This window comes from Bacillus rossius, unplaced genomic scaffold (genome assembly GCF_032445375.1).
Source record: "Bacillus rossius redtenbacheri isolate Brsri unplaced genomic scaffold, Brsri_v3 Brsri_v3_scf606, whole genome shotgun sequence".
Taxonomy (NCBI): Eukaryota; Metazoa; Arthropoda; class Insecta; order Phasmatodea; family Bacillidae; genus Bacillus; species Bacillus rossius.
Window position 1 is genome coordinate 1 of NW_026962817.1, and position 13,211 is coordinate 13,211.

Below are 13,211 nucleotides of genomic sequence, written 5' to 3' on the forward strand. Positions count from 1 at the left end.
TACTCATGTTAATATTTGTATGAATTGTATTGACTTTTTTTTATCTGTTGAACTACATGTGTTTGGTTAATGGAGTTTTACAATGTGCAATATTAATTTTGATGTGTATTTTAAGGATGTTTCTCGGCCTTTCGGCTAAGATCAGAGTGTAGTATCGCTTCTCGGCCTTTTGGCTAAGATCGAAGTGTAGTATCTGCGATTCTTCTACACTTTGTCTTGGCAGCATTTTTTGTGACGGATTGCCCCCGGACCTGGTCCGGGGAGTGCGATTGACCCTGCTGGCCACTGCCTAGTGCATGCCAGCATGGGGGCACATTGCTTAGGCAACGTTAAATATCTGTTTAGATAAAATTATATTGACAATTAAAATGTAATGTATAAAGTCAACTCTCCCATGAGAATCATTCTTGCCTTATTGAAACTGCAGTTAATCTAAGGGACCAGCTTGTGCTGCAGCAAGTGGAAAGTACGGTAATTGTAAGAGCGTTGTTATGGATATACCAAGTTTTTTGTTTATTGCTGGTGAATAGTGATTCATTTGGATTGTAATACCTCGTGTCACTGTATTGAAGATATTATCAATGTACAGACCATGCTTGTGCATGTGTGGTGTAGAGTATGACGGCTCGTCGAAAGTGTACAGTCGTTTATGGAAGTCAGTAGACCTTGTTATAGCATTTGATTTAGTAATAGGGAGCCCATATAGCTCCTGGTTCATTAGGATTGTTATCGCTTCTCGGCCTTTTGGCTAAGATCAAAGTGTAGTATCTGTTCTTATCAGCTTAATATCTGATACGTCCTGCATCGCAGGACCAGAATATTAAACTGATTTTTGGAACAGGGCGGAGTGCTAGGGGCTTGCCCCACCTCCGCCGCGGGTTGGCCCGGTATTGCAGTACCACCGGGATCGGCCCACCACAAAATGTAATAAACTTTAAGTTTGTTTTAAATGTAATAAACATTGTTACCAACTTGTAAGAATGGATGATAGTGAAAAATTGATTGTTGTAATGTAATGTGCCCAAGTGCAGAGACAATACAGAAAAGTCGTGTGTACATTCAACAAATGAAGAGGAAGAGAAAGCTGATCCAGTAGGTGCTGCCAGGGGCGGCCGAACAGGAACTACAAGGATGCCCAAGGGACGAACTTGGAATGCGAGAACATGTAGGAACTTAGCAATTTTGTGTGCAGAATAATAGGAATTAATTATTTTATTTTATCATACAATGTAGTGCTTGTTGTGAATGTTTAATAAATTTAGCTGTGTGAGAAAAAATTCAATATAATTAACAATTAGGCAGTGTTAAATGATAATAATGATGATGTATTGAAAATGTATTTTGTCATGTCGATGCGTGAGTTTATGTAAGTGTGTGGTTAAGGCTTGTTGTGAAACCTTTTATTACTATTATTGTTATTCATTACTCATGTTAATATTTGTATGAATTGTATTGACTTTTTTTTATCTGTTGAACTACATGTGTTTGGTTAATGGAGTTTTACAATGTGCAATATTAATTTTGATGTGTATTTTAAGGGATGTTTCTCGGCCTTTCGGCTAAGATCAGAGTGTAGTATCGCTTCTCGGCCTTTTGGCTAAGATCGAAGTGTAGTATCTGCGATTCTTCTACACTTTGTCTTGGCAGCATTTTTTGTGACGGATTGCCCCCGGACCTGGTCCGGGGAGTGCGATTGACCCTGCTGGCCACTGCCTAGTGCATGCCAGCATGGGGGCACATTGCTTAGGCAACGTTAAATATCTGTTTAGATAAAATTATATTGACAATTAAAATGTAATGTATAAAGTCAACTCTCCCATGAGAATCATTCTTGCCTTATTGAAACTGCAGTTAATCTAAGGGACCAGCTTGTGCTGCAGCAAGTGGAAAGTACGGTAATTGTAAGAGCGTTGTTATGGATATACCAAGTTTTTTGTTTATTGCTGGTGAATAGTGATTCATTTGGATTGTAATACCTCGTGTCACTGTATTGAAGATATTATCAATGTACAGACCATGCTTGTGCATGTGTGGTGTAGAGTATGACGGCTCGTCGAAAGTGTACAGTCGTTTATGGAAGTCAGTAGACCTTGTTATAGCATTTGATTTAGTAATAGGGAGCCCATATAGCTCCTGGTTCATTAGGATTGTTATCGCTTCTCGGCCTTTTGGCTAAGATCAAAGTGTAGTATCTGTTCTTATCAGCTTAATATCTGATACGTCCTGCATCGCAGGACCAGAATATTAAACTGATTTTTGGAACAGGGCGGAGTGCTAGGGGCTTGCCCCACCTCCGCCGCGGGTTGGCCCGGTATTGCAGTACCACCGGGATCGGCCCACCACAAAATGTAATAAACTTTAAGTTTGTTTTAAATGTAATAAACATTGTTACCAACTTGTAAGAATGGATGATAGTGAAAAATTGATTGTTGTAATGTAATGTGCCCAAGTGCAGAGACAATACAGAAAAGTCGTGTGTACATTCAACAAATGAAGAGGAAGAGAAAGCTGATCCAGTAGGTGCTGCCAGGGGCGGCCGAACAGGAACTACAAGGATGCCCAAGGGACGAACTTGGAATGCGAGAACATGTAGGAACTTAGCAATTTTGTGTGCAGAATAATAGGAATTAATTATTTTATTTTATCATACAATGTAGTGCTTGTTGTGAATGTTTAATAAATTTAGCTGTGTGAGAAAAAATTCAATATAATTAACAATTAGGCAGTGTTAAATGATAATAATGATGATGTATTGAAAATGTATTTTGTCATGTCGATGCGTGAGTTTATGTAAGTGTGTGGTTAAGGCTTGTTGTGAAACCTTTTATTACTATTATTGTTATTCATTACTCATGTTAATATTTGTATGAATTGTATTGACTTTTTTTTATCTGTTGAACTACATGTGTTTGGTTAATGGAGTTTTACAATGTGCAATATTAATTTTGATGTGTATTTTAAGGGATGTTTCTCGGCCTTTCGGCTAAGATCAGAGTGTAGTATCGCTTCTCGGCCTTTTGGCTAAGATCGAAGTGTAGTATCTGCGATTCTTCTACACTTTGTCTTGGCAGCATTTTTTGTGACGGATTGCCCCCGGACCTGGTCCGGGGAGTGCGATTGACCCTGCTGGCCACTGCCTAGTGCATGCCAGCATGGGGGCACATTGCTTAGGCAACGTTAAATATCTGTTTAGATAAAATTATATTGACAATTAAAATGTAATGTATAAAGTCAACTCTCCCATGAGAATCATTCTTGCCTTATTGAAACTGCAGTTAATCTAAGGGACCAGCTTGTGCTGCAGCAAGTGGAAAGTACGGTAATTGTAAGAGCGTTGTTATGGATATACCAAGTTTTTTGTTTATTGCTGGTGAATAGTGATTCATTTGGATTGTAATACCTCGTGTCACTGTATTGAAGATATTATCAATGTACAGACCATGCTTGTGCATGTGTGGTGTAGAGTATGACGGCTCGTCGAAAGTGTACAGTCGTTTATGGAAGTCAGTAGACCTTGTTATAGCATTTGATTTAGTAATAGGGAGCCCATATAGCTCCTGGTTCATTAGGATTGTTATCGCTTCTCGGCCTTTTGGCTAAGATCAAAGTGTAGTATCTGTTCTTATCAGCTTAATGATCTAGCCCCGAGAAGTGATTAGTTAAATAACTGTGCTCAAGAAAAGATCGTCGCAGAGGTGTTCGTGCTGTATTCACTCCGGCACGAAACGACCATACTTCCAGCAGTTCCGAGGATGGATCGACTGCTGCTGCGCCTAGGGAGGACATGGGGAACTACATGGAGATAAGGTAGGTGGTAGTCTGGCACTTGTGTTTTGTTTTTAAGTAAGTTCTTGTGGCCATCTTGTTTATTTACTTGTTTTCTTTCTGCAAGCTTTCGGCCATCTTGCATTAATTATTTGAATTTCTATTTGTCTGGCCATTTGTTGTTTGTTTATTTGAATTAAATTCGTTAATCGCGGCCATCTTTTATTGCAAACATTTAAAGTTTAACTGTTACATTTAATTTGTTAATATCTGCATAGCTTTTTGTACCTGTTAAAGTAAAGTAACTACCTATCTCGCCTTTAATTTTCCAAGTGCCAAACTATCACCTAGTAATTCCTGCAACTCAGTGTTTTGTTATGTAAGCCCCATTTCAGGTTCCCGACTGTAACTTGCATTCGTGACTCGTAGCTTTTACTGTTCACCCAAAATAATTTTGTTTATTTAAATTCTTTTTCAGTAATACATTTTTCCGAATAATATTTAGTTGCTTTTCATATATATATTAAATTAGAGTCAATCTTTTTACTGCAGTTCCTATATTTAAATAACCACATTTAATTAATACCTGTACTTGATCTTGCTGTTTAACATTTAACTTCTACCCACAGTCTCGCCCTTGTGTTTGAATTTTTTAGCTCGGGCAAATACCACATTTAATTTTTCCTCAATTTAACTAATACCTTCAAGGCGAGTCGCGTAACTACAGTCGAAGATCGTCGCCCCTAAAGGCCTTTGGAACCCCTTCCCAAGTGTATCTTGTTTTTCTTGAGCCTGTGTAATTGTTTTTGTCCTGTCTCCTGACTGTGTGTGTTCAATGGCCGACAGTCCCTTGTGAATAATCTGTGTGCATCCTATAGTTTCTGTTAAGTTTTTGCCTGTCTCTCAATTTTCCCATATTAATAATTCAATTGTTCAACATTTAAAGTAATTTCTGTATTTATTTTGGCTTAAATTCACTTTGCTCGCGATAATTATATTGCCTTGTGCCCAGGCATATCTAGTGTAATCGTGTTTAATTCTGATTTGAATTCATAACTAGGGGCAGTAAATAATTCCATATTCAGAGATTTAATTTTTCCCATTAATAGTTTCAGTGTATTTTGTCTGCTTAACTTTAAATTCAGTTTTTCGCGACCTCGTGGTTGAGTTATTTAGCGAGGTCGGTCGCCATTTTTCAACTTCCTTCTTCTTCACAGATGCTTCGCATGTGACTTCCTGTTCGTGTCCATGGATATGCACACCAGGGGTTGAGTGTTGTGTTTGTCTTGTGTTTATTGTAATTGTTCAGTGACTTGTTTTTGTGCTTGAATCCGCCATATTGCTTTCTTTCGAATTAGCTAAAATAAATTAAAGTACTATTTATTTCTATATTTACCTTGCTGATTAAATACGCCATATTGTTTTCAGAGTAACTATTAATTGGTAATTAAAGTAATACTTATTGAATATATCTATCTATTATTATTATAATATTTATTTAATTAATTGAATATTCCTTAATTTTCTTGCAGATTTAATATATTTACCTTTTCATTTTTATCCATAGTAATTAACCAATACATCTCAAATCTTGCTGTTGAATCTTTTAACTTAATTCCATTTACATTCTTATAGCATCACCTCAACCATATTTATTTAATTAATTAGTTTCAAGCACCTGTACCTGTCTTATTTGTTTGTATATTTTGTTTCCTTTGTAGTGCTGATCGGTAAGTGAGTAACTGTCTCTTGTCTGTGTTGTGCTAGTATTTGTGTTGCGACTTTTGTAAGTGTTCTGTTGTTGTGTTTTGCTCCTTCCAGCACTCTAGTGTACTTGTGTTGTAAGGCCCAGCCCTTGACACATTTGTACACCCCCCTAGTGTTCCAGAAACCTAGGGCACAACCAGTGACCTTGTAGTGTCTTGAGCCGCCTGTGTAGTTCTTCTCAGGACAGCGAACTGCTCCAGAAGCGGTCGTCGCTTGTCTGTTTACAGCTGCCCAGGAGAAGAGTGCCTGACTCTTAGCCCGGCACTCGGCTTGCCGCTGCACCCCCGGATTTGACTGTTGCTTCTTGGTTTACCAAGTAGCAGCCCCACCGATTGTGACTTGTGATATTTTCTTTTTAGTGGCCTGTACCTGATTAGTTTTAAGTAGAGTTTTATTTACCTTTCAGAGTTTATACTTTAGTAGAGTTCTATATATTGTTAGGTGGTTAATTGTTATATTTTCAGAGTCTATTGTTTCCTTATTTTTCAGGGTACTCTATACATACCCTTAGTGTTATCTTGTTATAAGAGTTTGTATATATTGTTCTTTTACAGATCTAGTTGTTTGCTGCTGTGCGGCTGTGTTGTTCTCTTTTTGTTAGTGTAAGTGTTTTTCAGGATGCCCGTGCGTCCCAGCTTCGTGGCGTTGCCGGCCCCAGAGGAGATCCAGTGCCCTGCGTGTGTGCGGCTTCAGCAGTTCGGGTCTGTCTTCGGACGACTGGCTGATCTGGCGGCGCATGTGCGCCGGGCGCATGACTCTGCGGGGCTATGGTTTCGCTGTGAGATTTGTAGGCCGCACGAAGAGATCCGGTCCCTGAGGGCAGCAAGGCTGCATTTTGAGACGGTGCACCCGGGCCGGGGCATCGAGCCGGCGCTGCCGGAGGCGGATGGTACGGACTCGGATCTCGCGTCTGATGATGAGGAGGAGGATGAGAGGGTTGCCGTTCGGGAGATGGTGTCCTTGGTGCGTGACCCGGGTGAGCCGGGGTGCCTGCGCGTGCCGGTGCCACTACCGGCCGAGTTGACGTGCATCCTCTGTGGGACGCATGGCTTCGGGCTGAGGATCCGGGGGCGGTATTCAGCATGGTCGGACATGTGGAAGCACATGAAGCGACACCACCCAGAGGTGACTGCGGTGGAGTTCCGCTGCAGGTTCTGTGCTTCCGCATTTTCGGGCGCTGGATATCCGCTGAGGGTGGCTCAGAACCACGTTGCCAACGTCCACAGAGCTGAGGTGCGGAGACTCGCGGCACGCCAGGCGCGAGAGGCAGGCCTGGGCGCGCCAGCACGGACTCCACCTGCTCGTGTGGCCCGGCGGGAGGCACGGCGCTCCTCAGATGAAGACGCTGATGATCCGCAGCCCCGGCCGTTGCCGCCGCGGCTGCCGTCTCCGGTGCCTGGTCCCTCCCACCGTCTCTCTCCGCCTGCACGAGAGGAAGGCCAGGAGACATGTGTTGTTTTGCCCCCCAGGAAGAAGAGACGGACATCACCTGGACCCGTCACGCCGGCGCGCGACGATGCAACGGGGAGGGAGGCTTTGTTTCTGTGCCGCAGGAAGAAGCTGTCACTGTCGCTCCGCACGACACCCCTCCCTGGATCACCGGCACCCAAAGGGACTCCGGCACCTGCGCTCCCGCAGGTGACCACCAACGAGGAGGAGGCGGCCCAGCTTCTGTCCAGAATGCTGCCGCTGCACCCGAGGCCATCACCAGGCCCGGCGTGCCGTCCCTCCTATACCGAACGGGAGGATGTCCCAGCGCCGGCGCCGGAGCAGGAGTGCATCGGAGTAGAGGAGGAGAGAGGAGAGGGTCTGCCACCCAGGGACTGGCAGACCGGAGATGCCCCCAGTATGTCTCCTGGGGGAAGCACACCTGAGCAGCGGACTGCACCGGAGTTGCACGTGGTGCCAGCCCACCTCATCAGGTTCCCACTCCTGCACTCGGAGGGAGGAACCCAAACTGATCCAGACCATGATGAGGAGCTGCCAGGAAGATGTGAGATGGGGACGCAGACGGAGGATGACGTCGCCCCAGAGCAGGAGGCTGCCGACGCGGCGGTGCAGGCGGAGGTGCCGGCGCCGGTGGAGCCAACTGTGGGCGTGGTCGGGGGGAGGGTGCGGCCTCCCCCGGCCGCGCGGGAGCTGTCTGGTCCTGGCGTGGGGCTGCCCACCCAGAATGCCCGGGAGGTACGAGAGGAGGTCCCCCGGGCGCGTCACGGCCAGCAGCCCAGGGAGAACCGCCACCAGGTCCGAGGACGCCCAGCAGAGGCGGCAGACCACCAGTCCGCCTCGGAAGACGAAGGAGAAGACGGCGAACCCGAGGTCCGGCCCAGCCAAGTCCAGCTGGAGTGGATGGCTCGGATCTCGGCAGCCGAGGAAGACTGGGAATCCCTGGAGCACGTCTGCGACGAGTACACGGAGTTTGTCGTCGCCCTCAAGGTACGAGAAGAAGAGGGGGGCGCGGCACGTGCTCCAGGGGGTGGCGAAGGAGCGAGGGGTGGCCGGAGAGGGCCCGGCAACCCCGCCCGCCAGCGCAGGCGGCGGCCGGCATTTGCATTTGACGGGGAGGCCGCCGCCAAGATCCAGAAATTGTACAGGGCCAACCCCAAGAAGGCGATGCAGGAGATCCTGGAAACAGAGTCTCCCTATTGCCGGATTGCGGGAGCCCGCCTGCAGGACCACTTCACAGAGACATTCTCAGACCATGGCTACGAAGTGGGTCCCACGCCTGCAGGTTGCGCACTGGCACACGATGATCCGACAGAGGAGGAAGTGGACGAGCTGGCCAGACCATTCACCACCAGGGAGGTCGCGAAGAAGCTCGCCCGCACCAAGAACACGGCACCTGGGCAGGATGGCATCAGGTACAATTTGTTGAAGAGGGCTGACCCAGGTTGCCACGTGCTTGCGGCCCTCTACACCGCAGTGCACGCCCACAATCGTGTCCCCGGATCGTGGAAGAGGTCCAACACGGTCCTCATCTACAAGGATGGCGACAAGGACGTCCCAGACAACTGGCGTCCGATTGCGCTCAGCACCACCATTTCCAAGCTGTTCCTGTCGGTGGTCGCTGCCCGCCTGGGCGCGTGGGCTGCCCGGACGGGGCGCATCTCCAAGCAGCAGAAGGGCTTCATGGAGTACGAGGGCTGCTTGGAGCACAACTTTGTCCTGCAGTCCATCCTGGATGACTGCAGGGCGAAGAAACGCGAGGTCGCCATCGCCTGGCTGGATCTCGCCAACGCGTTCGGGTCCATCCCGCACGCGTACATCCAGCACTCGCTCACAGAGATGAGGGTACCCGAGACGCTGCGTGCCCTCATCGCGGACCTGTACCACGGCGGGACGACACGGGTCCGTTCCGAGGATGGCTTCACGGAGGAGATCCCGATCCGTGCTGGCGTCCGTCAGGGCTGTCCCCTCAGCCCCATTCTCTTCAACCTCAGCATGGAGGCAGTGCTGAGGACGGCCGCCAGAAGGGAGGAAGAGTTGGGCTACTCTGTCCTCGAGCACCACCACGCCATCCTCGCCTACGCAGATGACATCGTCCTCATCGGGCGGGACCCCGAGAGCCTGCAGACCCTGCTGGATGGGGTCAACGAGGCCGGTAACTGGGCCGGCTTGCGCTTCAAGCCCAGAAAATGCGCATCACTTCACATAGACTGCAGGACCGGTCGCCGGGTGATGCGCCAGCCTGGAGCGCAACCTGGGGTGCAACCCACCGTGATGCAGGTTGCCGGGGTCCCGATCGCCGCACTCGCTGAGGGCGACACGTATCGTCACCTGGGTGTTTCGACAGGTTACCGGAATGCCCAGTCGCCCGAGCAAGAAGTGGAAGCCATGGGGGCAGATCTCGACAAGATCCACGCCAGTCTCCTCGCCCCCTGGCAGAAGATCAACGCAGTCTCGACATTCCTCCAGTCGAGGCTGCAATTCATCTTGAGGGGAGGCCGCGTCAGGAAAGCTGTGGTGACGCGGTTCGACAAGAAGATGAAGAAGTACTGCAAGGAGTGGATGCACCTCCCCTTGCGTGCCACTCCGCTCATCGTCCACGCCCCAACGCATGAGGGGGGAGCTGGTCTCCTCCCACTCGCAGACATGTGTGACTTGGCCACGGTCACGCATGGCTACAGGCTCCTGACGTGCAAGGACCCTGACGTAAAAGACTTGGCGTGGGCCAGCTTGTTCCAGACAACAAAGCAGAAGCTGGGCAAGCAGGAAATTTCGAAAGATGACATGGTGGGGTTCCTCAACGGGGAGACCGAGGGCGAGTTCAACCGTGATGGTGGCGCCCTGGGGAACCACTGGACCTTCACACGAAGTGCAGGAAGGCGCCTCAAGAAGAGCACAGGAACGAAATGGCGCTGGAGTGAGGAGCTCCAGGAGGTCCAGATGGAAATCCCCGCACCTGAAAGTGCCGCGGGCCGCATCCTGGTCGGTCCCGGGGCACGCTCCCAAGTCTACCGGCGTCTGGCCACGGCCCGGCGCCAGGAGTACAGAAGGAGACTCGTGGCCCTTCCAGATCAGGGGAAGGCCATGGAACCGGTCTCCCGGAACCCCGCCAGCTCCCACTTCCTCCGGGATGGCAAGTTTACTCGCTTCGCAGAATGGCGCTTCATTCACAGGGCACGTCTCAACGTGGTGCCCCTGAATGGAGCTCTGCGAGGACCAGCGAGGAACAAGATGTGCCGGCGGTGTCTTCACCCCAACGAGACGCTGCCGCACGTCCTCAACCACTGCGGCCGCCACTCCGCCGCCTGGCAGCACCGCCACAACTCGGTGCTGCACAGGCTGGCCGCTGCCATCCCGAGGGACCCGGGCGTGGAGGTGCGGGTGAACCGTGCCGTGCCCCACACCGGGTCCTTGCTCCGTCCTGACCTGGTGGTCGTGGACGAGCCCAGGAAGAAGATCTCCATAGTGGATGTCGCGGTCCCGTTCGAGAACCGGAGCCAGGCTTTGGATCTCGTGCGGACCACAAAGACGACGAAATACCAGGGGTTGGCAGACACACTGACTGCGCAGGGCTACACAGTTTTCAACGAGGCCCTCGTTGTCGGGTCCCTCGGATCCTGGGACCCGTGCAACGACTACGTCCTCCAGCAGTTACGTGTCCGCTGGAGGTACGCACGGAAGATGCGGCACCTCATGGTGTCTGACGTCATCAGGTGGTCCCGTGACATCTACACCGAGCACGTCACGGGCCACCGTCAGTACCAGGTGGAGGCGCCGCCTGCCAACCCGCAACCAGTCCCAGACCAGGCCCCCGCAGTCCGGGGTCGTGGCCGTGGGAGAGGACAAGGTGGTCGTCGACCAAGGGGCAGACCAGGACCACAACCATGATGTGGGCCCCGGGCGCTGGAGCCGCGGTGCCCGCAACACCGTGGTTCGTGCCCCAACAATCGGCCACTCGGCGCCGCACCGCTGGGGGCACCAGCCCCCCACCGTTGGACCACCGGTGGAAGGGGGGGACCTGAGAGCCCCCCCGACGAAAACAGAAGTGCTGCCGGAGCGCACCAGCGCTCCACCGTTGGACCACCGGTGGAAGGGGAGGGACGCAGGTGCCCTCCCCGCTGAACACAGAAGTAGATGGCCATGGAGGCACCAGCCTCCCACCGTTGGATCACCGGTGGAAGGGGGGGACTTGTGAGCCCCTCTGCAGAAAACTGAAGCAGAGGCCCGAGTGCCCCAGCACTCCGCCGCGGGATCAGCGTGGGAGCAGGGTGCCTGTCCGGGCCCTGTCGTGTGCCAATGTGTGTTTGTGTGCGGACGTCTAAGTGTTGGACCGATAATGTTGTGGTTGGACCCCTAGATTTAGTTGACGAGGACGCTTTTGCCCCCCACCCTACCAGGAAGTATCAATCATGCCTGAATGCCATCATTGTTCACACTTGCAATCTCCACCACGCAATAATAATATCTACCTATTTTACACCACAGTTAAATTTGCCACTGTTCCTGCTTCCACAATAGTCATGCACCATTAATAGCCACCCCAGCACAACACCACACCTAACTCACAATTAAAATAGAGCCACACACGTTTAATAACAATAATTTCCCTATGAATTTGTAAACTTAATAGCACATATGCAGCCACTGCCATAAAAAAGAAATAAAACACCAGTCACCTAATATAATGCACTCCCCATAGAGCCACATGCGGTCACTAACTATAATTCCCCCTGACATTGTAAACTTTCCTAACATTTTTGTCTCCAGCACAATAACGTACAATTAATATAACAGCAACAACAGACACCTAAAATAAATCACTCCTCGGTTTAATAATAACAAACTTCTTCTAATACCATATATACAAACCACTAGTCAAAATAGCACACTTTCAACCTCTAACTTATTAATTAAAATGCCACACAATAACCCAAGCACTTGTAACTCTTAGTAAACATCACCACAAAACTAATTACACATGTATGACCCGCCTTACTCTCAATATTGTTAAACTCACCTAAACCCACCCGTCGTAACATCACTCCCCAGTTTAATGATTTATTTTCTCCCATCCCCAATAATAACAATTAACCTGAATCTCCCCCTCTCAACACACTTCAATCTGCCTCTGCTTCTAAAATAGTCATGCATCATTAGCAGCCACCTCACCACAACTCAACACCTAAATCACAATTAAAATAGAGCCATATGCATTTAATTACAATAATTCCCCCCTGACCTAGTGCACCTGCTTAACACTGCCATAAAACACAAATATAAAACAACAGCATCACCAGACACCTAAATAAATCACCCCTCAGTTCAATAATTTCAAACTTCTTCTAATCCCATATACAAAAACCACTAGTAAAATAGCACACTTTTAACCTCTGACTTACTAAATCAAATGCCAAATAATATCCCAAACACTTGTAACAAATAGTAAACACTACCACACAACTAATTACATTTGAACATCCTACCTAACACACAATACAGTAAAATTCACCTAAACCACCCATCGTAGCATCACTTTCAAAACTAATGACTTTCTCCTCTCCCCAATAATAAAAACAACATTCAACCTAAAACAACCCCTTTCAAGAAACTGCAATCTAATTTTCCCTGGTAAACAATACTATCTAAATAGTCTAAAACAATCATTTCTTTTAAATTGTTATTATTTGTTACTTCTGAACAGCTTGCCCCCTCCATCTGAGATATTTTAAGTTTGTGGGTGTTAGACACCTTGTGTAGTTTATTAAAACTTATGTATTCTACAATGATGTTACTTAAGGTTTGCAGGTGTTAGACACCTTGTTTTCCATCAATACTCTGCACAATGTCTAATATTTAAAAGTTTTCAGCCCAGAGCTTCACTCCACATATAACATCATTACTTGAAATATCTTAAGTTTGCAGGTGTTAGACACCTTGTATAACGCTTCGTGCGAGCTCTTCTAGCAAAAATTTAATTTTTTTTATTTTTTTATTTTTCATTAATTTTCTTTTTCAGTGCTATGTATGTTTCTCTTTTCTCTTACAGGTTTGATCATTATTTAAGTTTGTGAGGGTTAGACCCTCTGTATAATTTTTATTTCTCTGCTGTGTATCTTCATTCATTTCCTTTCCCAAGTGTAACATGAAGTATTTAAGGCATGCTTAGATTTGCAAAGTTGAAGGCCAGTGCCAAAGTCTGTTCTCAACCTTAACTTCTACTTCTCAACAGCAAT

The 13,211-nt window shown here is 48.0% G+C and overlaps 3 non-coding genes and 3 pseudogenes across 3 annotated transcripts; all 6 read left to right on the forward strand.

Annotated features, from left to right (window-relative positions):
• The first annotated feature begins 153 nt into the window (after nucleotides 1–153).
• On the forward strand, nucleotides 154–318 carry LOC134545161 (U2 spliceosomal RNA; annotated as a pseudogene).
• Nucleotides 319–728: 410 nt separating this feature from the next.
• Nucleotides 729–921, forward strand: LOC134545166 (U2 spliceosomal RNA). Its single transcript, XR_010078306.1, has one exon. It is a non-coding gene; the product is annotated as a U2 spliceosomal RNA (small nuclear RNA).
• Nucleotides 922–1,577: 656 nt separating this feature from the next.
• Nucleotides 1,578–1,742, forward strand: LOC134545162 (U2 spliceosomal RNA; annotated as a pseudogene).
• A 410-nt stretch (nucleotides 1,743–2,152) lies between these two features.
• On the forward strand, nucleotides 2,153–2,345 carry LOC134545167 (U2 spliceosomal RNA). Its single transcript, XR_010078307.1, has one exon. It is a non-coding gene; the product is annotated as a U2 spliceosomal RNA (small nuclear RNA).
• A 656-nt stretch (nucleotides 2,346–3,001) lies between these two features.
• On the forward strand, nucleotides 3,002–3,166 carry LOC134545163 (U2 spliceosomal RNA; annotated as a pseudogene).
• A 410-nt stretch (nucleotides 3,167–3,576) lies between these two features.
• Nucleotides 3,577–3,767, forward strand: LOC134545159 (U2 spliceosomal RNA). The gene has a single exon (XR_010078304.1). It is a non-coding gene; the product is annotated as a U2 spliceosomal RNA (small nuclear RNA).
• The last annotated feature ends 9,444 nt before the right edge of the window (nucleotides 3,768–13,211 follow it).